Source organism: Panthera leo, chromosome B1 (genome assembly GCF_018350215.1).
Source record: "Panthera leo isolate Ple1 chromosome B1, P.leo_Ple1_pat1.1, whole genome shotgun sequence".
Lineage (NCBI taxonomy): Eukaryota > Metazoa > Chordata > Mammalia > Carnivora > Felidae > Panthera > Panthera leo.
The window spans coordinates 52,510,781-52,535,227 of NC_056682.1; the positions used below are offsets into that span (position 1 = coordinate 52,510,781).

The 24,447-nt window shown below is 46.7% G+C and overlaps 1 protein-coding gene across 1 annotated transcript in view; it reads left to right on the plus strand.

Moving 5' to 3' along the window:
• The first annotated feature begins 314 nt into the window (after nt 1–314).
• BLK (BLK proto-oncogene, Src family tyrosine kinase) overlaps nt 315–24,447 on the plus strand; it is a 76,952-nt gene continuing 52,819 nt past the window's right edge. Inside the window, exon 1 of the mRNA XM_042935027.1 lies at nt 315–850. The gene's annotated coding sequence lies outside the window, so the exon portion shown is untranslated. The remainder of the gene's footprint in view (nt 851–24,447) is intronic.

The window sequence follows — 24,447 nt, forward strand, 5'->3', positions numbered from 1 at the left end:
GCACCACCTCACCATTCCAGATTGTTAGGTCCATCATTCTCTGCTCCCCTGAGTGTTCCGAGTCAAGTGAAGTGGCACTACTGAAAAGATTCTGCAATCAGAACCAATGACTGGCTAGAGGGCCACTTGTTTTAGAAATGAGAATTCGCATTTATTGAGAGCCCATTCTGTGCCCGTCACTCCCACCCATTCTATCATTTGTGCCCATAGTATCTCTGGGCTGGGTATCATCGGCACTATTCGGAAGACAAAACAAAACCAACAAGGCTAGAGAACAGCTGCCCAGGCTCATACAGATGGCACAAGGCATCAGAGACCAAGCTCTTTCTTGTCTTGCGGATAAATACTGCTAGGCAGAGCTAAATACCCTGTAGAGTTAGCTTGGAGGTTTACTAACTCTGCCCAGTTTGGTGTAGGAAGGCACCACCCATGTCACTAAACCAAAACCCCATGAGAAAACTTTAGTGGCAGAGAGTCATCGGGACCAGTGGAGCCCAGGGCCTGAGAAAGACCAGCTGCTTGCGGTCCTTCCTCACAGGTTTTTCTGGGTCAGCAGTGCCCACTGGACCTAGTGAACCCACAGAAGCCTTCAAAGAGCTCAGTGAGAGGGGCAGGGCTCCTTGGGGGAAGCTGGTGAAGCTCTGACCACAAACCCAGGAGCCGGCCACCTCTGCCTGGTGCTCGCTGCCAGCAGGAAGCCACAAGCTACGTGAACCGATTGAGACAACAGGCATGGGTTTTTTCTTTGGGATTGCATCAAGAGTTGCTGGTTATAGCTAGAAAGCTGTTGCATCACAAGGGTGCCGGGATTTAAAAAGCCATGGTGAAAAGCTACTGAGCATTTGTCAAGGTAAGACTGCATCTTCTACCTTTTTGACCATCTTATTCTTTTAAACCGTGCAAGCAGTGTTCTGAGGCCTGTGGTTGGGAGAGTGGTCAGGAACATCACTTTGGATGTTACAGAGAGAGAAGACATTAACATGATCTGAGTCATAGCTATGAATAGATTGTCCGATCATTTGTTGGTTTCTGCTTTGGAGAGTTTTTTAGTTGTGTGTGTTTATGTGTTTCTTTTTCTTTCTTTTTCCCCATATTTTTCTATGTTTATTTATTTTTGAGAGAGAGAGCACACAAGTATGGAAGGGGCAGAGAGAGAGAGGGAGAGAGACAGACAGAATGCGAAGCAGGCTCCAGGCTATGTACTATCTGCTCAGAGCCCAACGCTGGGCTTGAACTTATGAACTGTGAGATCATGACCTGGGCTGAAATCAGATGTTTAACCGACTGAGCCATCCAGGAACTCTTCATTTTCTTTTTCTTTTTCTCTTCTTTTTTTTTTTTTTTTTTAAATAAAAGCTTATCCATCCAGGTAGATTCTGCTTCTTGGGTTTTCTAAGCTGGAAAAGTCAGTGAATGTGCCACAGGAAAGGTAGGAGAAGACTGAGGGGTGGGAATATGGGTGGGCACATACATGCCAGCTCTGGGGCTCCAAGCAAGTTACTCGGCCTCTCTATAAACCAGGGTAATTGTACCTAAGAGGCAGACATGATAGAGATTAGCAGTGATGGAAGGGGAGGGTCAGTTTGGCTCAATGTAAATGGTTGGTTGTTGCCCTTTCTAAATGTTGTTTTTAAATAAGTTTATCCATTTCTCAGACATCAGGGGTTGGGTGATGAAATAGGTTTAATGATGACTTTTTTGGCTAAGAGAGCCATTTCTGAGAAGGAAAGAACAGTTGATAACATATTTTGAGAGGATTTTTAAAATTCTAAGTTGTTGGTTTTTTTGGGGTCTGTTTTTGCTTTTTTGTATTCAAGTTAGTTAACATACAGTGTAGTCTTGGTTTTAGGAGTAGAACCCAGTGATTCATCTCTTACATGTGACACCCAGTGCTCATCCTGAAAAGTGCCCTCCTTAATGCCCATCACCCATTTAACCCACACCCCCAATTCTTTGGTTTTGACAACTGTTCTAGTCATTTCATAATTGAACACTGCTTTCAACTATCCACATTACCAAGAAACTAAATAATTCTTATCATTGGGGCATCTAGGTGGCTCAGTCCATTAAGTGTCCAACTCTTGATTTTGGCTTAGGTCACAATCTCATGGTTTGTGAGTTTGAGCCCTGTGTGGGGCTCTGTGCTGTCAGCACTGAGTATGCTTAGGACTCTCTCTCTCTCTCTCTCAAAAATAAATAAACATTAAAAAAAGAATTATTGCCATTTTCTTCCATTGTTATAGAGAAAAATTCCACATGATATGTGTAGATGCCTCTCCTCTCTAGATGGAGCTTGACTCTGCTCACCTTGAGTGCGGAAGGGACTTAGAATGAAGTATGGAAAGGGAAAAACAGTAACTGTAGTGGAGAGCATCAGCAGACGCCACCTTAAGCAGGTGGTCAAGGTTAACGTCTTGAGGGATGTCGTGTTATATTGTGTAACTTTGGCTGCGGTGAAAGGAGAAAAGTAGTTCCCCTCTGCGCTGTTCTTCCCCCAAACCTTTAACCCTGGTCTCATCATGAGAAAACATCAGACAAATCCAAAGGGAGGGACAATCTGCAGAACATTTGACCTTCACAATTGTCAGGGTCATGGAAAATGAGGAAAGATGGGGAAACTGTCACACATCAGAGGAGAGTAAGGAGACCTGACAACTAAATCTGGAATTAACATCTGGGATGGGATTGGATGCTTCCTGGCGGTGTGACCTTGGACAAGTCACCAAATGTCTTTGTGAAAAGTCCTTAATGAAAATAGGTGAAATCTAAATAAAGCCTGGAGTTTAATTAATACCATTGTGCCAATGTGAATTTCTTAGTTCTGCCAACTGTACCATGGTTAGGTAAGATGATAACATTAGGGGAAGCTGAGTGCAGGGTATATGGGAAGTCTCTACACTATCTTTGTAACTTTTCTATAAACCTAAAATTATTCCAAAATAAAAAGCTAAAGGAAATTATGCTCCTGCCCTAAAGCAGACATGGTCAAAATGTGAACATGCTTGGGGAAACCGAGCATGGTCCAGTGGTCCCTACCCTCTCTTTGAAGTTTCTGGAACATAGCAGGCCTTTTGCTTTTTTTTTTTTTTTACCATTGTCTCTCCCAACCTTAGTCCTAGAAATTTCTATATTTCTCTTTGTGGCATTACTTATCACTCATTTATTCTTTCATTCAGCACACATGTGTTGAGCCCTCACTCTATGTGAGGGGCTTCAGGGTTAAGTACCCCATCCTCTGCCCAGCAGAGCTCACTGTGCTGGGTCAGGCTCTCAGGCCTCCAAGTGCATGCCCAGAGACCCAAACCTGACCTCTCCTCAGTGAGGAAGGAGAAGGCCAGAATGGAGGCAGGTGAGAGCCCCAACCCTGTGTGGAATACCAGGATGGAATCTGCCATCCTCTGGTCCCAACCATCCCCACAGAATCTGTGGCCAGCCAAGCAGCCATGAGCTGTGCTGGAAAATAATTCCCTGAACTAAGCTGTGGCCTGAGGAACGTAGAACCAGCTCCTGATGGAGTGATGCCATGGCCTTGGGAGCTCACTGTGTTACCCTAGAATCTGCAGCAGCTGGACAGAGCCATCAGGGGCCAGCATCCTTGTGTGGAAAGTTCAGGTGTGTGGGGAGGTAACAGGGGAGACTGAGAAACCTTTATCCCACCCCACCCCCACACAGGCCCCCCTCCACCAGGCCCAGTAGAGCAGGTGTGCCCTCGTTCTGGGGTGATGTCCCAGCCAGATTAGAGAAAGCAGGTGAGAAAGAAGAAAGAATCGTGAAGCTGTAGGAAGACAGCACCTAGATAAAATCACAACACTCAGATGAAGATCGAAACCAAGAACAGTGATTACCACTGGGCCTAAAGTACCTTTCCTGTTATATCTCCTGCTGCTCCCACTGCTAACCTATATGCACTTTGACTGGGCCGGTCACTCGCTTCTCTGAAATGCATGGGGGCCCGGGGTGGGGGGACAGGGCGGGTGGCACCTGCTCCTGCTGCTCTCTTGGCCTGGGACCTCCTCCCCACTTTCTCATCTGGGCAAGGCCCACCTGTTCTAATTCTCTTGACCGATCCCACCTCCTTCTCTTCTGTCACCAGTGTCCAAATCCATTCCTTGTCCCCGTGAACCTCCAGCAACATGCTTAGGGCTACTTGTTTGTAAGAGTTCTGGATCTGAGCTCCTCCAGGACAGGGAGCTGTCCCCCTTTCATCCCTCTCTGGGTCCCAGCACTCAGGACAATGTCTGGCTCAGGGCAGGTACCCTGCAAAATGGTCCTTGAGTGAAAGAAACAAGGACAAGTTTTTGAATGCAAGTGAAGATTAAACTATGAGGAAGAAAGCTCAAAGGAGGAAAAACATGTAAGATTTAATGATCACCCTTAGCCCAATGAGCTCCAGTGCCATGGTCATGCCGGGGTTTTAATAGGGGCCCCTGAAGAATAAGATGGCTGTCAGCAGGTGTCTGCAAGGCGGTGCTGGCCAGAGGAAGATGCTGGGCCTTGGGGCCAGCCAGTTCTGCACTAGGACCTGGCTCTGCCACTTCCAGCTGGGGGGTGTGAGCAAATGGCCCAGTTCTCTGTAAAGGTGCACCCAGCTTCAAGCACAGATATGAGAATTAAATTGAACCAGATGATTGGAGCCAGAGACGGAGGCATAGAAGAGGCTATGCTATGGTCCCTGCTGACCCTGCATGACCTTCACTCACAACAGGCCACTGTGTACACCAAAGGGCTGATGTTTCCCAAGCCATGTGGTAGAAGGAGGCTCCTTTGGGTGCCTTGTCATCACCACTTTCTTCTGGCTTCTTTGTATACCTTGATACCTGGGCTGCTGGGCTAGGACAAGGGTGAGGCAAGCAAGGCACCTGGGAGGCAGAATTTAAGGAGGCCCTCACCCTCAGGGGTGCTCAAGTGCAGGAAATGTTTGTGCATATTTGTGTAGTGCCTACAAATATATGAGATGATTTGTGCTTAATGGGTCAGGAATTCTGACCTCCAAGATCATGGAAACTTGATGAGTTCCATGGGGTCTATGAGCGCTGTGAAGTTGTCTGCAAGTTTTTGTGGACATTCACACTCTTCACTCTTCTCCACAGAGTGCTCCTGGCTTCTATCACAGTCCTGAAAGCATCTGCCAACCCAAAATATTTGGAATCACCAAGTCAAATATTTAGTAATGATAATTTAATTTTATCTCTCAATGTGTTGTGGATCCCAGAGTTAGAAAGAACTTGGGCATAGGAGTATGACAAAGCAGGTGTGGCTGAGAGGTTCTCTTGCATAGAGAGTGGATGGCCAGCCTGTAAGCCAGAAGGCTTGGTTCAATGTTTAGCCCTGCTGTGACCTTGGACAAGTCACTGAATGTCTTTCTGAAATAATAATAGTTTGACCACACTCTCTACTGGCATAACTCAGGTTACTTTGCCCTGGAGTCTTAGCTCTTTACTTGTTGGTAGCAGCCCATCATAGGGTTATAAGAATAAACTCTCAATGCCCTCTTAGGTGAGTTGAAACTGAAGAGTTTCCACCTAGATTCTATTCAGGTCTCTGTGTGAGAACCACCAGAGGAGTCCTTGTAATTTGAAAAAGCTCATTTCAGGAGCGCCTGGGTGGCTCAGTCGGTTGAGTGTCCGGCTTTGGCTCAGGTCATGGTCTTGCGGTTCGTGAGTTCGGGCCCCACGTCGGGCTCTGTGCTAACAAACAGCTCAGAGCCTGGAGCCTCCTTCGGATTCTGTGTCTCTCTCTCTCTCTCCCCCTCCCCTCCTCATGCTCTGCCTCTCTCTGTCTCTCAAAAATAAATAAGTGTTTTTAAAAAAATTTTAAAAAAAGAAAAAGCACAGTTCACATTGTAACTTTTAACATTTATTTTTATGCATGATATTTATCTTGAAATCTGCCAAAGGGAGACCATGGCTTTGTTATGTTTCTCAAAGAGGCCATGAGGTCAATATGATTGAGAAACATAAATCTAGATATTTGGGGTGTTCCTCACCCTTCTCCCCCTACCATGAAGCTAGTCAGTCTGAGAGCTGTGTGTCTGGATCTCAATGCTTGGAGTGTTCAGGGAATTGCATTCCAGAATCAGGCTTGGCACCCTTTCCTGGTGAGGGTATGCCATCCTAGGCTCCAGCTGAAGGCTGCTATAAGACACAAGGTAGGACCTCACTGTGTCATCATTGCTGAGATGCCACTGAGACTGCTGTCCACCATGACACTCAGGATCACCCTACGAACGGCTGCAGGATGATTACTCTCAGGCTCCAAACCTGGAAAATCCACACTTCTCCGGAGCAAAGGATGTCTTAAAGACACTGACTCTTCAAACCAATGATTTCCTACTCTGTGCTTTGGACTGCAGGACACTGAGAGCCTAATTTGCATCCAACCACTAGCAATTGGGCAACGCATCTCATGGTCTGTATTCCTGTGTACAAGCTTGACACTCAGATTTGTTTTCCTGCCCGAATTTGTCCTTTGGTCTTGATTTCTTCATTTGTTTTCCTCTGCTATCATTTCATACGTATTTTTATAAGTGGCTTCAAATCTTTTTGGAAGCACCAGAAAATGAATAAGTCAATAAACAAAAACAGAACAGCATTTTTGAAAGCGCTTGATGCATGGTATGGGTGCTCGATAAGAATTAGTTTCCTTTCTGTGTACAAAACATAGACCAATTCTTTGTGTTTTTTGTTTGGCTTGTTTTGTTTCTACAAGGGTGCCACCTATGGTGAGATATTCAGCTGTGGGTCTGTTAGACATACACAAGCAGCTTGTTTCACTGCCTATTCTTACAGATATTCCTCTTGGTACTGCTACAAAGATTAAATGTAGTTATTCCATGGGAAGATTCTGTTAATTCCTACCATTTCTATAGTAGAATCAGATTTTTAAAAAGATGTTTATTTTTTAAAAAAAACGATTTCATTTGAGGGGTGCCTGGGTGGCTCAGTCAGTTGAGTGACATCTCACTCTTGATTTTGGCTCAGGTCATGATCTCACGGTCCATGAGTTTGAGCCCTGCAACAAGCTCTGTGATGGTGGTGCAGAGCCTGTTTGGGATTCTCTCTCTCTCTCTCTCTCTCTGCCCCTCCCTTGCTCTCACTCTCTCTTTCTCAAAGTAAGCAAACAAACAAACAAACAAACAAAAAAACCTATTTCATTTGAAGATGGGATCAAAAACAATAACCCATTTCATGGTTTTATTTGGGTAGCTTTATGGGAAAGGCTCAAATCCCTTTTTCCCATGTGTTGACGTGGAAAGGAATCATTTCCCCCTTGTGGTGTCTGTCTGATGGACATCCTGCCATCTGCCAGTACAGCAGGGGGAGATTAGGTTAAGATAGGTATCTCCTAGACTGAGAGCTGTCAGATGCTGGTAAATATTCAACAACCAGCTTTCCGGGAAACAAATGCACACACATACATACACACATAAGTTTATTAAACATTGTACTGGTATAAAGAATATGTAACACATAATTTACAAATAAAATATGTAACGTTCTTGGGGCCCTGGGTTAAGTCAGTCGGTTAAGCTTCTGACTTCGGCTCAGATCATGATCTCCCGGTTTGTGAGTTCAAGCTTCATGTCCGGCTCTGTGCTAACAGCTCAGAGCCTGAAGCCTGCTTCAGATTGTGTGTCTCCCTCTCCGTCTGCCCCTTCCCTGCTTGTACTCTGTCTCTTTCTCTCTCTCTCTCAAAAATAAATAAACATGAAAACAATTTTAATAAAATATTCATTATAAATACCATAGAGCGATCGATTCTCCACAGAATGTTTTTGTTGACTTTTGCCAAATTCTCATATCCATGGGCTGCAACTGATGCACAAATATAGTGTTGGCATGAACATCCACTGGTATTTTCATTTATGTTAAGTAGACCAATGTGACAAAGACATGTTGGAATTGCACTCATGAGGCAGTGATGTCACTGGCTTCTTTGTTACATTGGCTAATAGTTTTTAATTACTCAAAACACTTTTCTCAAGTCCTTTGTGCTATTAACAGATATAAATAGGGCACATTTTAAAGGATTACCTACATTATTTTAACATTTTCTCCATCACGGTATTAGGTCTGAAAAATCAACAAAAAAGCAAATCAACCCCAGAAGCCCTTTCCTACTCCTGTGGTGTAAACACTCCTAGATTGCCAATTTCAAGCTGCCAACATGACCTGGCTGGACATGGGGCTGGGAAGAGATGTGCAACAGTGCACCATTATACAGCATTTCCACTGCACACACAACTGATGTAAATGACCTCAGTGATAATAGTGAAATGTAATGAAATAACTGGGAAATGATGACATTTGGGTGTTTACTACCTTCGTTTTTAATATAACTCATTTAATTGTATTTTATATAATTTAATTTTGATTTTAGATCATTTTCATTTTATATGGTTTGGTGTTGAATAATGAGGTGCTTAACAAATGGCTCATAAAGTTCCCCCGAATTTAACAACTGGCTCTTACAAACCTGCACGAGTTGGCCCCCGCACATTACTGATGAGAAGCAGGATACCTTAGTTTCAAACCACAGATCAGTGTCCTGTCTGCATCTGGCTTTGCGAAGCAGGGACCAGTGGAAAATAGCTTGCCACCTGGGCTTTCCTGAGTCCTGAGCCTTGCAAAAGAGGCCCAGGTACCCAGAGGGTCCTGCTGTCTGCTTGGTGGCAGGGAAAGAGGGGGAAGTATATGGCCCTGGATAGAGACTTTCTTCCCACAATGGTCATGCCCCTGCACCAGTTGCTGGTGCTGGTGACCTAACTTTGGGAGACCATAGCCCCTTGAGGCATTTCATGGAGCTTATAAGCTTCTTTAACTTGCATGTAAACTTTTGTGGACACAGGCAACCCTCTACAAAGAGCATTTCTGGCTTTCATCAGATTTCATCCATCCAGGAGGGTTTGGGACTTGCTGGTACAGAAAGAATTGACTTCTGGTTAATTGCTGGGGAGAACGTGGCTTTCCCATATGCTCTTGAGTCAACATGGGATTCTCTTCCTGCTCCAAGAATCACTCCTGGGAGGCCTTTGCCACCAGCGTCAGTTAGACATAGAAAGCAGAGACGTTTCCTCAAGTGGAAACAGGGCTCTGTGAGGTACAGAGTGCTTGTTGTTGGCAACTGTCTGAGGCTGAGATTGGCAAGGAGATACCTGCTCACATCGGCCTTAACAACCAGACCTGGTGGCTCTGTCACAGGTGTGGAGGAGGTAAGGGTGGGGTGTCACTTGTACCCATGTTTCTGCTGGGACCTTACTTCAGCTGAAGCTGCTAGCCTCTTGGGCTGCCAGAGAAAGGAGCCAGCTCCCAAACTCTCCTCCTGGTCAAATAAATCTTCCGAGGCTCCTTTGCTCCATGTTGTCACTCAGACAAGCGGCCTCTGAGAACGAGCAAATAGGAAGTGAAAGTAACACCCCCAGAGAGGCTTCTGGCTCAGAGATGAAGGACAGGCCCTGTGACTGATGTCTTCCTCAGAGCTGGGACTCTGGCCTTTAGAGAGATCTCATTTGCTTGCACAATAGTTTCCTCACAGAAAGGTCATACTCCTTTGTGGCATAGGAAAAAGGGTTTAAAATCTTTCTCCATGAGGCCCCTTGATTAGGGTGCACATGGCTTGCAATGCAACGTTCATTGGATTCCTGCAAAATGACTCTGCGACATTCATCCCAGTGGGTCTGGAGCCTTCTGTTTTCAAATCAGTCTCCTCTAATTGCTGCCTGCACATAAAGCCACTCTGATGACGTGTGCTCCACCTTCCTGCCAACTCCCCCCTCCTATTTATTTGTGTGCTGTCCAAACCGCCACGGAGAGACAGCCTGTATGTAAGAAAGTTGACATCTCCATGTTTGGTCCTTCCTTTCCTGTCAAACTGGAAAGCCTGTTGGAAATTGAATGAAGAAAAGGCATGAAAAAGAATGGGGAAGAAATGTGGGCTCTGGGGAGCTGACTCTGTCCCTATAGAATGTTGTCATAAGTTTGATATTTAAGATCAATGAATCTTAAATGGACTTTTGTGAATCTTCATAGTTCCATGCCTTTAGTTCCTTGCACATGGGAATGGCCGCCAGCCAGCCTCCACTGAGCACGTGCTCAAAAATGTCTCCAGTGTGGTGGTTTGCTGTTGGAGATTGCCCAAGTGACTGAGGGTGTCCCCCACCTCCCACCTGCCCCACCTGAGATTCAGTCTGAGAAGGGAGCGCTTCTACTTCCAGCCTGGGATGTCCTGGAGCTCTCTGGCATGTGGTGTTTAGGGGAAGTTGTCCATTTTGGACCCTGTTTTAAAGATGTTATAACTAGAAAAACAAAAAAGAAAATCTCTCCAGGGGAAGAGGTTATTGATGTAGGATATGCTCTCTTTCCATCTCACACACACATGAACACACACAGCCACACAGGCACATGCACACACAAGCACATGCACAGATACAGGGAGGCCCACACACAGAGGTGACACACATACCAACAACAACAAAAGATGCCCAAACCCACTGTTGCCAAGGCCATTGTGACAGAGTAAGGAATAAAGTCTGCCCCATAAAGAGGTTTCCAAGCTTCATCCATTTTGTAGCAATCCTATTGCTAAAGCACCTTCCTCCCTAAAGTTCTTCTCGCTTGTTGTTCTCATCAAAGTTCTCTGCTGTCAAATGGCAAGAAGTGCCTGTCTTCTAGTCTGAGTGGGTCTTGAGAAGGGAGGGAGCGTTCTCCTCCTCCTCCCCTCAGCTCAGAGCCCAGAATGGTGTGTTGGCGGCCAGCAGCTCCATGGGGATGCTGGGATGGGGGTCACAGGAGGGGCCCATCTCCTTCTTTCTCTGGGGCTGGCCTTCCTTCACCCGACTCCACACTGAAGAGGCAGGGTCTGAAATCCTCAGGATCTTTGCCTCATCTTCCACTGCCCTGCTAAGGGTGACTGAGTCCCCCCTGTCCCCCGACCCCAACCTTTACCCCAGCATCTTCTGGAGGAGGCTCTGTTCCCTGCGGAAGAAACCTAAAGTGCGGGGAAAGTAGGAGCCTTAGCAAAGGCCAGAGGGTGGGCTAGAACACTCACTGGTTTCCCTGACTGAGGGCAATGCTGTGATAACATCTATGATAATATCTGTCTCCTCCTTTCTCAAATTTGTCCCTGGATCTCCACTGCTTTAACTCAGGCCCTTCCTGCCTCTAGACTAGATGACTGCCACATCCATAGAGCTCCTGTCTTCCCTGCAGTGATTTGCACTGCAGTCCATCCTCTCTGTGGCTGGCAAGGTCTCTCTGAAGCTCAAATGTGGCCCCCAGAGGAACATCTCTGTTGACTCCTCAGTGCCTGAGAACAAAACCCAGGCCTCCTGGGACCAGATGTCTTAGTCTCCTGTTCCAGCTTCTCTCCTGGTGTTCTTCTTTAGGCACGTTGGGCCCAGCAGTCCTGTCCCCAGTGACTCCCTGTTGCCCATCACACCTCAGAGCTTTTGCTGAGCCCTCTTCTCCACTTGACATGCCCATCTCTGTGAAGAAAGCTCCTGTGTATCCTTGAAGTTCCAGTCCCAAGGTCTCAGCCTCCACAAGTCTTCCTATAACTGTGCCACCCTGGCCCAGGCACCAGCAGGCATGGCTGATGGCTTCTTCTAATGACCGCAGCAGGGGGCTAGGGTAGCAAGGGCCTCATGCCAGGCACATGCACACACAAGGACACACCCTCATTCCCTGTTTGCACAACCCCACTGTATCGCCAGTTCCCAGTGGCACACCCGGAGAGCAGAGTTCCTTTTCTGAGGTCACACAGATAATCAGTGACCAGCCTGACCCTCAGGCTGGACCTCCTAGCTCCTCACTCTGTCTGGTCACACCATAGAGTGTCTCTAACACAGCCTTCAAACCACCCTGAAACTCTCCCATGACCCCTTTGCAAATCTAAGGGGTAGACAATGCATGGCTGAATTTGTCCCTTTGCTTTATTCCCTTTTACCTTCCTAAGGTCAACACTCAGAAATATGTATTTCGCTCATTTGTCATTCATTTGAAAAGAAGAAGAAGAAGAAGAATGTGCTGATTGCAAGAACAATGAGGCTAAGGGGGAATCTTTGGAATTGTTGATAAGAACACCGACTTCAGAGAAAGTGGAAGAGTAGGTTGAGTGAGTCTGTTACGAAGGTGGTCCTGGCCTCTGGAAGAACATCTGGAGGGCTCAGTGAAGTCATGACAGAGTAAATTCATGTGGGGTGAGTGTAGACTTGAGTCCACACTTGGTGAGCAAAAATAGAATATCTAGTCTGAACATCTTGATTTCTGTTGGTAGTGGAAAATAGCCCCAGTGAACTCAGTGCTCTCTCCCTTTCTCCAGGGCTGGGCCCCAGTTCTGGGGGGAGGGTGCTAATGGGTCTTAGGACTTTGGGGCAGTGCAACACATCTGGTCTTCATCATCAATCCACACAGGCCACTGCTAGGATATCTAGTTCCGGCCTCTGACCTGGGTCAAGCCCTCCTCCAGGACTTCTGTGCCACATCATGGGTCCAGCAGTCGTCACGCTGCTCCCCTCCAACTTTGGACCAAGGGACTCTGGTGAGACCACCTGGGTCCCCGTATTGCCCAGACCAACTCATCACATTTCTCTCAATCTGAGCCAGGAGAGTTCTCTTGTTTCTCCTTTCTGTTTCCCTGTGGCAGTGGCTTAAACGTGGGCAAGGAGGAAAATAATAAACGAATAGAAGAAGAAAAAAATCCATTCACATCTCACAAAAACGTTCTGCTGACAGAAACCCTGGGTAAGCAACACTGGACTTGTTGCTTTGATTTTTTTTTTCCCAACATAGAGTACAAATGTAAATCTTGTTTCCAAACTGTGTCTACAAACTTAGGGAACTGTGAGAGTGCCCATGGATCAGGACGAATAGGGGAAGGGGACTGAGGCAGACGAGGGAGGACGGACGGTTTGCCAACCAGCTCCAGCTGTGGGAGGAATGGACACGAGAACTTGGAAAGAAAGCAGAGCACCCTAGCTTCCTACCTGTGGTAGACCATCCCACCCCCAGGAGTGATCCTCGATCCAGTGAGTCCAGCCTGGACCACCAGGAGGATATCGAGATGCAGGTGGGCACTGATGGCTCCTGCTGAGGTGGGGGCCTGTCGCTGCCTCTGAGGAGGACAGATTGCCCTGATTGGAAGGGAAGATACCACCCACCTCAGCTTCTGGGAGCCATCAGAGGAAGGGAAACAATACTCTAAAGGAACTTTAAAGAGACAGGAGCCTAGTGATCCCAGATAAAGGATCCAGCTCAGGAAGCCAGATAGTACTCGGAATCTAGAAGGGGCCAGAGAATTCCAGTGGGCAGACTTGAGAGTTTGGGGAGGGGGAGATCCGAGGGTTCGTGTGGAGGTAAAGCAGAATGGGTGCCAAAGATCAACCAGGCATTAGGGGTACAAATGACTTTAGTAAGACAGGATAGTGACCTCAAGTTAGGACTGGAGGAGGAGCCTGAAACCAGTGGGGGAAGAAATTGGGAGAGCTGAGATGAGGATGCCCAAGAATGCCAGCCTGTGCCAAGCTGGTTCTGTCCCTGAGGCTGCGTTTCTACAGCTGGGCACTGGTCTTGCCATCTTGGCTGGGGGACTTCCTCTCTCTGGTCTTCAGGTTCCGACCCTGCCAACGAGGGGGTAGGCTAAGTGGGCTCTGGGCATTCCATCCGGTCAACCCTTTGCTGGGTCTACTGGGCACATAATGCATATCGATCAAATGTGGAATAGCTGCCAGTACTTGAGTGCCAAGAAATGTGCCAGGTGCTTTGTGCAATGAACTCCTTTAATTCCTGCAACAGTCCCGTGTTGTCATCAGGAACCCACCGAGGGCCCGGGGCCAGAAGGCGAGAGCCCAGATGCAGACTCAGGTCTGTGTGACTCCAAAACCGGTGCTCTTCGCTTTCAGTTATTCAGTCTATCAACTGCCCACTGTGTGCAGAGCACTGACCCAGGCCAACAGTAAGGGCAAGAGAAGCCTATCGCCCGTATCGAGGCAGAGGCCAAACCCTGCTGTGAATTTGCAGCTGGCCCAGCCACACACAGCAACTGAGCAGAAATGGACTGCCAAGCATGGAGGAGCGCAGCGTCACGCTCACTTAGCATCTGGGAAACCTCTTCCCGAGGGGGCATCCAGCACAAGCTTGCTGTCCATAGAATGCCTCTCTTGTCCTGTGGGCTAGGTCAGCACCTGTCAACTTGCCTTTTCCCTTGCTGGCTGAGCATCGCTCCTGTCTACCCAGGAGCTCCAGCCTCCGTGACATCACCTTTCATTTCTCTGTTTCTCCCCACATCTGCCCACCCTTAGGGATCAGTCATCTCCTGAAATTCCTCCTGCCCCATTGTCTCCCTGCCCTGGAACTGTCAGTTGTCCATTGTTATTTATTGTGACATGCGCTAAGCCAGATACATGCTAGGCCCCGAGGACACAGAAATGAGAGTCACTAAGTAAGACGTGAATAGCCATCCTCCCCACCCCCATCCGTCTGTGACGGGGCTGTCGCCGAGGTCCTGCCACACGCTTTGAGGACATCAGATGAGGAAGCCACTCATTTATCCAGGGGCCAGAAGAACTATGATAGAGGAGCTACTGGAGGAGGGGTTTCGCAGGGCCCAATACCCCTGCGTGCAGCTCTGGGGCGGGGACTACCGCCCCCTACTGTTCACATTCCCCAGCGGTAAGCGCCCAGAGGAGAGGGAGGCAGTTTGGGGCTCAGCCGGGGGGAAGTGAGCCAGAGCGCAGACCGCTTTTACGTGGGAGGCTCTGTGCTAATGACTAGTATGCTGACCACGACCTTTAAGAAGGTCAAGTGGCCTCCTGACGCCTGAAGCTGCTGCCCCTCCAGCAAGTTGCACTGCAGGAAGCTTTTCTGTAATTTTCTCTTCGTGTCTGTTTGAGAGCAGCCAACCTCCCAGCGCCCACTGGGACCCCTTGGGGACTCCATGCCTGTTTACAGCATCAGCAAACATCAGACAAGTCATTTACCTCTGACTCTGTGGGTCAATCCACTTGTGCATGGCATGAATCTGAACACCAGAGAGGTTCACATGGATTTAGACACGGATGTCCTCAGGCTGCTTGTATGAACCAGTCTCCCCATTGGCTGGACTCAGATGCCAAGGACCTAACGCATGGAGGGTCCGCCAGGGTGGGTGATGGAAGGCGGGAACAATGAATGTGCTCTCACTGCTCTTTCAGTCCCTCACTTGGTTTTGTGTGTAGGGGGGTCTGGCGGAGCTCTGATGGGGTCTGCCCACCCTGCCTGCCTTCTCAGCCAGCTGAGAAGGGAAGCCACAGAAAAAGCCGGCTGCTTGGAGGCGGGACAGTGCCACAGCCATTTGGAAGAACAGGCAAATTTTGTACAGATTTATCATTTATCTCCTTACCTCACAACTGTAAACTTTATGTAACACCAAAAAAGAAAATTGAAAGCAGCTACAAACCATCAATAATTCTACTAACCTCACATTTTTACCCAAGAGCTACTTGTCTTGGTTCACATGATACAGTTTTTAACGGCCAGAATCACAAGGGACATGGCAGTTTGGATTCTTGGATTCTTTGGAAACGCATCTTTTCCGTGGCTATATGTCTTCACAATGATCATTTCTATGGCTGCATAATTTCATTTCACTGTGTTAACTCTAATTTCACCATTTCAACTGGACATTGGCTTGCTTTTTTTTTTTTTTTAACATCATAGAGGGCTTTGATTAAAAACAAAATAACAAAAAAAACAAAACAAACAAAAAAAAATAACATGTAGTTTGCAAAGCCATGCTGAACCCCATGACACAGCTGAAGGCTATTCTTTCCTAATCCCTCCAAGGACGGACAGACAATTACACAGGGAGCCCAAATGCTCATTTTGAGGGTGGAGTCGGGTGGATTTGGGATTGCATCTTACGTCATGGTGATAGTGGCCTGAGTTCATCCTCTGCCATCAATTCCTTGTTGTCAGCAACCATATTTGCTGGCCAGGGTGACCGATGTGGTCTTTGGCCAGAGAACAGGCTTTCCTCTCTATGAAATGAAATGACTCATGAAGAAAGAAAACCCAAGGCTTTGGCCTCATCTGTCCCAAGGTTCTTAATCAGAGGTCTGTGAAGTGCTGTGGGAGTTTTTAGGGGGAAGGGTGCTGAAATTGGGCACAAAATATAATATGTATGTACGAAAGTGTATTTTCTGGGGAAAATCTGTACTTTCACCAGATTCTCAAAGAAGGCTGCGACCCCAAAAATGTTTTATTTATTTAGTTGAGAGAGAGAGAGAATGGGGGAAGGGAAAGGGGCAGAGAGAGAAAGAGAGAGAATCCCAAGCAACCTCCACCCTCAGTGCGGAGCCTGACACAGGGCTCAATCCCACGATTTTGAGATCACAACCTGAACCGAAATCAAGAGTTGGGTGCTCAACCAACTGAGCCACCCAGGCACCCCGACGCCAAAAATGCTTTAAAAGACAACTGATCTCTCTCTCTCTCCCCCCACCTCCTACCCCAACTACTGCTCATTTTGGGAGTCTGGGATTGAAATGAAAGAACCCTAATGATCTATGTCTATATATACAGAGGTCCAGTCATGATATGGAGAACCTATTATCCCCATTTTAAGGATGAGGAAATTGAGGCTCAGAAATACTTCTAGGGGCAGGGTGCCTGGGTGGTTCAGTCGGTTAAGTGTCTGACTTGGGCTCTGGTCAAGATCTCACAGTTCGTGAGTTTGAGCCCAGCTTTGAGCTCTGTGCTGATAGCTCAGAGCTTGGAGCCTGTTTCAGATTCGGTCTCTGTCTCTGTCTGCCCCTTCCCCACTCGCACTCTGTCTCTCTCTCAAAAATAAACAGTAAAAAAAGTTTTTACAAAAAAATGAATACTTCAAGGGCCTAGAGCTAGCATGCAGGGAGCCTTGGTTCTGAACCCAAGTCTGTTTCACTAGCAAGTCTGTATGTGCATACCCATTTTACTAAAGTGCCCTATGGTTAAAAGAATTGTTTCTGTTTTTATTTCTTTAACCAAAGCTAATTGCTAATGCGTTAAAGTGAGAGACTCTGCTATGATTATGGCCATCCATGGTGCTTAACTAAAGGAAATGTTTTGGCATTTTTGAAAGCCTTGCATTTTTCTCCAGGGAGGCAGGCAGGTACAGAAATATTTGTGGCTGGCTAATTGTTCTTTCCTGCTACAAGCATTAACCATAGGAGGTGAGCTGTTGTTTATCAAACTGAAATGTCACTCAAGGCTTAAGGAGCCAAAGAAACTTTGAAATTCAAGAGACCAAAGCCAACGGTGGGAGATTTCAGCTCGTGATTCCCTGAATGTCACTGGGCCTTTTTGAACAAATGTTTTTATTAACAGCAAAGCATTTGGCACCAGTAAGTGAGTTTGGCTTCCTAAATGTGTTGATTTCTTTTCTCTTGGTATTCCTGGGCTACATCTTCTTAAACTCCAGCACATACCTGGGTATGTGTAGATGGGGCATAATTCAACTTCACTCTCCTTGCTTCCTCTGGGAATCTCTGCTAAATGAGCCACTCATTACTACTACAATGACAGCCCTTAAAGGGGAAAGGCTTCCCTAATGGTTTGTGTGGTGACAGACGGTAGCTCCACCTGTGGTAAGCAAAAGGGACCGTATAGATTTGTCAAATCACTGTGTGATACACCTGAAAGTAGTGTAATATGTGTGTCAACTACACCTCAATTTAAAAAAAAAGGTGAGGGGCGCCTGGGTGGCTCAGTCGGTTAAGCGTCCGACTTCGGCTCAGGTCATGATCTCACGGTCCGTGAGTTCGAGTCCCGCATCGGGCTCTGTACTGACAGCTCAGAGCCTGGAGCCTGTTTTGGATTCTGTGTCTCCCTCTCTCTGACCCTCTCCTGTTCATGTTCTGTCTCTCCCTGTCTCAAAAATAAATAAAAAAAAAAAAACTTTAAAAAAAATTTAAAAAAAAAAGGTGAGCAGAAGACTTCCTGAAATATGGGAAATAATTATGCGATAAAAGAAAAGAAATTATAATTTAATTTTGGGCATCTTAGATGTAATACAACATTAAACATTAAATCAATGTGCTTTCTTGGCCCCAAAATATTGGCTAATGATCAATAATCGGTATTTAGAATAATACTGGCTTTAGTATAAATGACACCTTTCTGTCATTGTCCAGGTAAATTAAACTGTCTATGTTTTATGGCAATGGAGTAGTGGGGGGAGATGGATAAAAAGGCATTTCTTTCTTTTTTTTTTTGGATGTTTATTTATTTTTGAGAGCGGGGGAGGGGCAGAGAGAGAGGAGAGAGAGAATCCCAAGCAGGCTCCGCACTGTCAGCACAGACAGACGCTTAACCGACTGAGCCACGTAAGCTCCCCAAAAGGCATTTTCTTATGTCTGGGCTTCTCTGATTAATTAATTCATCCATTTATTCAAAACAAGAGAAAGATTCACTGCATATCTAATATGTTCTAAATCCTGTCAATGGCCCCAAAGATACAAAGGTTAAAAAAAAAAAAATACCCCCTTCCCTTGAGACATTCACAGGAGTGTAAGTTAGGAGACAGGCATTAAATCAAGGGCCTAATATACTGTGGTTGGTGGTGTAAGAAGTTCTGTGGGCACAGGGGATGGGTGACTGGATACAGAGTGCCAGGAAAGCCTCCCCAGAGCTGCTGATATCTGGACTGAGTCTTAAGACTAGTTCTTCAGGGGCCCCTGGGTGGCTCAGTTGGTTTAGTGTCTGACTTCGGCTCAGGTCATGGTCTCACGATTTGTGAGTTCGAGCCTCCTGTCGGGTTCTGTGCTGACAGCTCGGAGCCTGGAGCCTGCTTGGGATTCTGTCTCCCTCTCTCTCTGCCCCTCCCCTGCTCATGCTCTGTCTCTGTGTCTCTCTCAAAAATAAATAAGTACTTTAAAAAATTTAAAAAAAAAAAAGACTATTGTTCAATCAGACCCAGGGAACGACACCCAAGAAAATCATGTTAGGTGTTCTTTAGCTCTTTTCCAGAACCTATTATCATTTCTTAACGTGGTCTAATCAAGATTGTTAGCATGCAAAAATTCTCACTGAAATCAACCTGATAACATGTCAGTCATCTGACAGAAATGTGGATAGTCTGGAAGACTGATGGTTCTAAACTTTTCTGCTTTTTAACTGTGGTCTCAACAGAGATTTTTTAGATAGTACTTTATAGTTTACAAGTTGCCTTAATGATTTCATTTGATCCTTTAAGGCAATTGGGAAACCTAGTCTTAGCCCCATTTTATAGACAAAGCAATGGAGGCTCAGAGCGATTTAAAAATCTTGTCCCAAATCGGGGTGCCTGGGTGGCTCAGTCAGTTAAGCGGCCGACTTCGGCTCAGATCATGATCTCATGGTTCATGAGTTCAAGCCCACATTGGTCTCTGTGTTGACAACTCAGGGCCTGGAGCCTGCTTCAGATTCTGTGTCTCCCTCTCTCTCTGCCCCTCACCTGCTCTCTCTCTCTCTCTCTCTCAAAAATACATAAACATTAAAAAAATATAAAGTGTAACTTTTCTCAGAAGTACAATTTTAGCCCTTGGCACTCCTTTCTACCTCATATTCTACATAATCATGTTGAAAGAGGCAGGGAGCTTGCGGGGGACATCAAGTCCCTGAGCTGCTTCATTTACCTCTGTTTTCTTCAGAGCAGTGGTTTCAAATGGGGAATTGTGGACCTTTAGTTATTCATAAAATCAACTTAGTGGATTGTCATGAGCCTTTCAAAAATGACATAAACAGAGTGAAAAGACAGCCTATAGAAGAGGAGAAAGTGTTTGCAAATCATATATCTCATAAGGGATTAATATCCAGAATATATAAAGAACTCCTACAATTCAAAACTAAAAAACAAATAACCTGATTAAAAAATGGACAAGGGCACCTGAGTGGCTCAGTCGGTTAAGCGTCTGATTTTTGATTTCAGCTCAGGTCACGATCTCACAGTCATGCTGAGCATGGAGCTCTTGAGATTCTCTCTCCCACTCTCTCTGCTCCTCCCCTGCTTGCTTTCACGCTCAAAGTAGATAAATAAACGTTTTTTTCAAAAATGAGCAAAGGACTTAAATAGACATATTCCTATAGAAGACATACAAATGTCCAACAAGCATATGAAAGATGTTCAACATCACTACTTGTTGCGGGAAATGCAAATTAACAGCACAATGAGATATCACCTCCCACTCTTTAGGATGGCTACGAAAGAAAGAAAGAAAGAAAGAAAGAAAGAAAGAAAGAAAACAAGTTTTGGCAAGGATGTGGAAAAATTGGAACCCCCATGCGCTGCTGTTGGGAATGCAAACTGGTGTGGCCACTATGGAAAACAGTATGGCAGTTCCTCAAAAGCTTAAAAATAGAACCACCTTATGATGCAATAATTCCACTTCTAAGTATATGCCCCTAAGAATTGAAAGCGGGTCTCAAAGAAAATTTGCATATTCATTTTCATAGTGGCATTGTTCACAGTAGCCTTGGTTGGATAAACCACATGGGATAAACAATGGACAGATAAATTCTTGCATATCCACACAATGGAATGTTATTCGGCCTTAAAAGGAAGGAAATTCTGGGGCGCCTGGGTGGCTCAGTCGGTTAAGCGTCCGACTTCAGCTCAGGTCACGATCTCGCGGTCCGTGAGTTCGAGCCCCGCGTCAGGCTCTGGGCTGATGGCTCAGAGCCTGGAGCCTGCTTCCGATTCTGTGTCTCCCTCTCTCTCTGCCCCTCCCCCGTTCATGCTCTGTCTCTCTCTGTCTCAAAAATAAATAAAACGTTAAAAAATTTTTTTTAAAAAAAAGGAAGGAAATTCAAACACGTGCCACAACCTGAGATGAACCTTGAGAACATTATGCCAAATGAAATGAGCCAGTCACAAAAGGACAAATTCTGAATGATTCCACTTACCTGAGGCATCTGCAATTGTCAAATTCATAAAGACAGATAGTAGAGTGGTGGTTGCTGGGGGCTGATGGAGGGGAAGGGGGAGTTATTCTTTAATGGACATGGAGTTTCAATTTTGCAAGATGAAAAAGTTCTGGAATTGGTTACACAACAACGTGAATATACTTAACATCATTGAACTGTCACACTTAAAAATTAAGATAGTAAATTTTATGTTCTGTGTATTTTACCACAATTAAAACTTAAAAAAAAAAAAAAAAAAAAAAAGTAGAATAGGGGCACCTGGGTGGCTCAGTAGGTTCAGTGTCTGATTCTTGATTTCGGCTTAGGTCATGATCTCATGGTTCGTGGGTTCAAACCTCGTGTCAGGCTCTGCACTAAGAGTGGGGAACCTCCAAAGGATTCTCTCTCTCTCCTTCTCTCTCTGCCCCTCCCTGCTCCCTACGTACACATGCGTGCACTCTCTCTCTCTCTCAAAATAAATTAATATTTTTAAGTAGAATAGAATATATCCAAGTGCATTGCTTGAAGTAAGGGTAAAAAAAATCATGAACCTTTGTTTCATGGTGGGGGTGAGGGTGTGTATATGTGTACCTGGGTATGTGCTGTCTTACAGATGTACTGTATTTCTTATTGAGGGTCACTGTGAAAAAGGCAAAGAATTTTGATAAACACTGCAGTGGTCAACCTCAGAGCACACAGCGCAGGGAGGACACCTGCAATCTGTGTAGGGAGACCTCCCTTCCTGGTGTGGTGCGGGCACAGAGCCTTCAGCAGAGTGGCTGCTGGTGACCTATTGTTACTTCCCAGGGGTCTTCCTGATCTCAAGAAACACTTATTGGTGTCTATTGAGAAAGAGATGATCTAGTAGGATTTATACATTCTCCACCTTCTTCCACTTTTCCCAAGAACTAAAGTCTGAAAACTCAATGGATGTGGAAGGGAAAAGAAATGACAAGTATCTAGCACACTCAGTAACTGTGGACGGAGGGAGGGAAGGAAGGAAGGAAAGGATGGAGGAATGGAGGGGGGAATCGCAGAAGGAAGGAGATAGATGGGAATAAAGATGGACTGGTCCAGATCTCTCAGGTATGCAGATTTTACGTAAACCTTCTGTAACCTCAGGAAGCTAAGAGGCTCATTGGAAGCCGTCCCGAGGCTTAAACAAGGGTCCGGAAATCTCAGGCTTGGTCTGTAGGAGCAACGAGGAGAAGCACTCCATTCTGCTGGGTGTTCAGGGAGTACCCCCTAGCTCTCCTTTTGGGGAAGGAGAAGTGGCTGAGAACTGCCCTACAGGCATGCCCAAAGGGAAGCATTCTCTCTCTCTAGCAATTATGGAGGGGGACTGATTGAAAGTGAAAGTGTCTGGCGAGTTTAATAAAGCAGCTACCATTAGCACCGGGTTTATAACTCCCGGAAAGTGCTGTGCACAGAAGATGCCAAGAGCTCCCCCAGCCCCACCCCCAGAGTGGCCCAGGTGAGGAGAGTGCAGTTCCACGAGGAAGAGGCAGAGCTGGGACTTCAACGCTTTCACCGTAATTTAAATCCCTACTCCTCCTGCTACCCCCTGGAAAGTGACAACAGTGGCTCTGGGCCACGAGGAGAAGCGAAAAGGCAATGGCAATGGACGCAGTGAAGGGATGCGATTCCCATCCTCACACATTCGTTAATAACCCCAAGCTCGGCACCCACCCCACAAGCCCCCCAAGGCTGTTGCAAAGACCACGTTTCATGACACACTCACTTGCCAGCCACATAGAGGACAGAGGCCATGTTAGAAGAGGGGCCATCCATTCAGTGACTCAAAAACATCTGTGTGCTTTTACTACGTGGTGCGGGCACTGCAGTTATACCCAATGAGGTCTAGCCTCACGGGGCTCACCCTCTACTGGGGGAAGACAGAAACTGAACGAATTAGTAAATGCAAAGTGTCAGGTGGTGATCCGGACTATGGAATAAAATAAATCAGAGTGAAGTGCCTGGGATGGGGGTAGATGGGGCTTGTGTTATCTTCAGAGGTCAGGGAAGGTCCCTCTGCTACTCAGGTGACATTTGAGCAGAGGCCTGAAGCAGGTGAAGGGGCTGGCAATATCTGGGGAAGAATGTTCCAGGCAGAGGAAGAACAAGAACAAATACCCTAAGGTGGGAGCGTGTTTGCTTGTTGAACGGCCAGTAAGGAAGCCAGTGGGCTGAGAGCAGAGTGGGCAACAGGGAGAGTGGAAGGAGACAAGGAGGGAGAAGAGAAGGGTGTGGCTCCTAACGACTCTGGAGTGTGTGTGTGTGTGTGTGTCTGTGAGTGGTAAGATATACATAACATTGACCATTTTAAGTGCACAGTTCAGTGACACTAAGCACATTCACACTGTTGTGTGATCCATGACTGCCATGGACCTCCCAGCTTCCAGGCACACGTGGACCTTCCAGACACCTCTAGACTTCGGACAGCCTCCTGCCGTTGCACGTTACACCTTGCTCCTCTGTGCCTCACCTGCTTTTGGAGTCATATTTGAGAGAGAGCTTCTTTTGGGCATGTGGGGGTGAGTGGCACCGTGTGGGGGCAGAAGCTAGCTGCCCAGCTCCTCAAGACCATGCTCCTAGCCCAGCCGAGCGCTTGCAGCCCGAGTTCTGCAGTCTGGGCTCTTGGCCCTGTGACACGGTGCCATCCTATACCCCAAGAATTGGGCCCTGAGTCAAGGGCCCCTTCTCAGAGCTGAGAGGGGCTTCTGGAAAGCCAGAGAAATACCCTTTCCCTGCGCTGAGAGTAGCCCAGCTCTGTGCCCACAATGGGGGGAGCTCCAGGAAGAGTCATCAGAAAGATGTGGGAGCCAGCATCCTCAGATGGCTGGCTGTCAGTGAGCGCCATGGATGCCAGGCTCTCAAAACTCATTTTACAGAAGAGGAAACTGAGGCCAGGAGAGGGCAAAGGAATGTGCAGGGTCCACAGCAGGTTGAAGGTGGGATCAGGCCTAGAACCCGGTTTTCCTGGTTGCCCCCACTGAGCAGCCCTGTGGCTTCACACAGATCTTGGGAGCCCTTCATCCATTAGGTACAGACCAACTTTCAAATTTGGGCTCCAGCTAAGGCTTTAGATGGTGGGTGCTCCCGGCAGAGCTTGGCTTCCCAGATCAAATACCCACTTGCATGTGTGTTTATGCAGCTTGTTCAATTTTCACAAATGGATCTGTCAAATCCCTGCTGGATGCTGGTTTCTGAATTCTGAATGCAGAGGCCCCGCAGCAAGGGGCTGGGAGTGCAGCGGAAGGTTCTAATTCTTCTGGAGGATTGAGGGGTATCTCTTTCCTCTCCCCTCCCCTCCACACGTGAAGGTCAGCCCCACCTTGTCATTAGCACCTCACGCTTTCTATGCATTTCCTCCATTTCCACTGACAATACCCTGTCCCACCACTTCTCACTGGGCCTCCTGCCAAGGTCTCCTAGCGACCCTGCTTCCGGCTCACGCCCCACAGCCTCATCCACACAACAGCCACAGTGATCTTTCTAAAAGGTAAGTCAGCCTTGCTTACAATAGTTAAATGGGGCATTTCAAAAGAAAGCC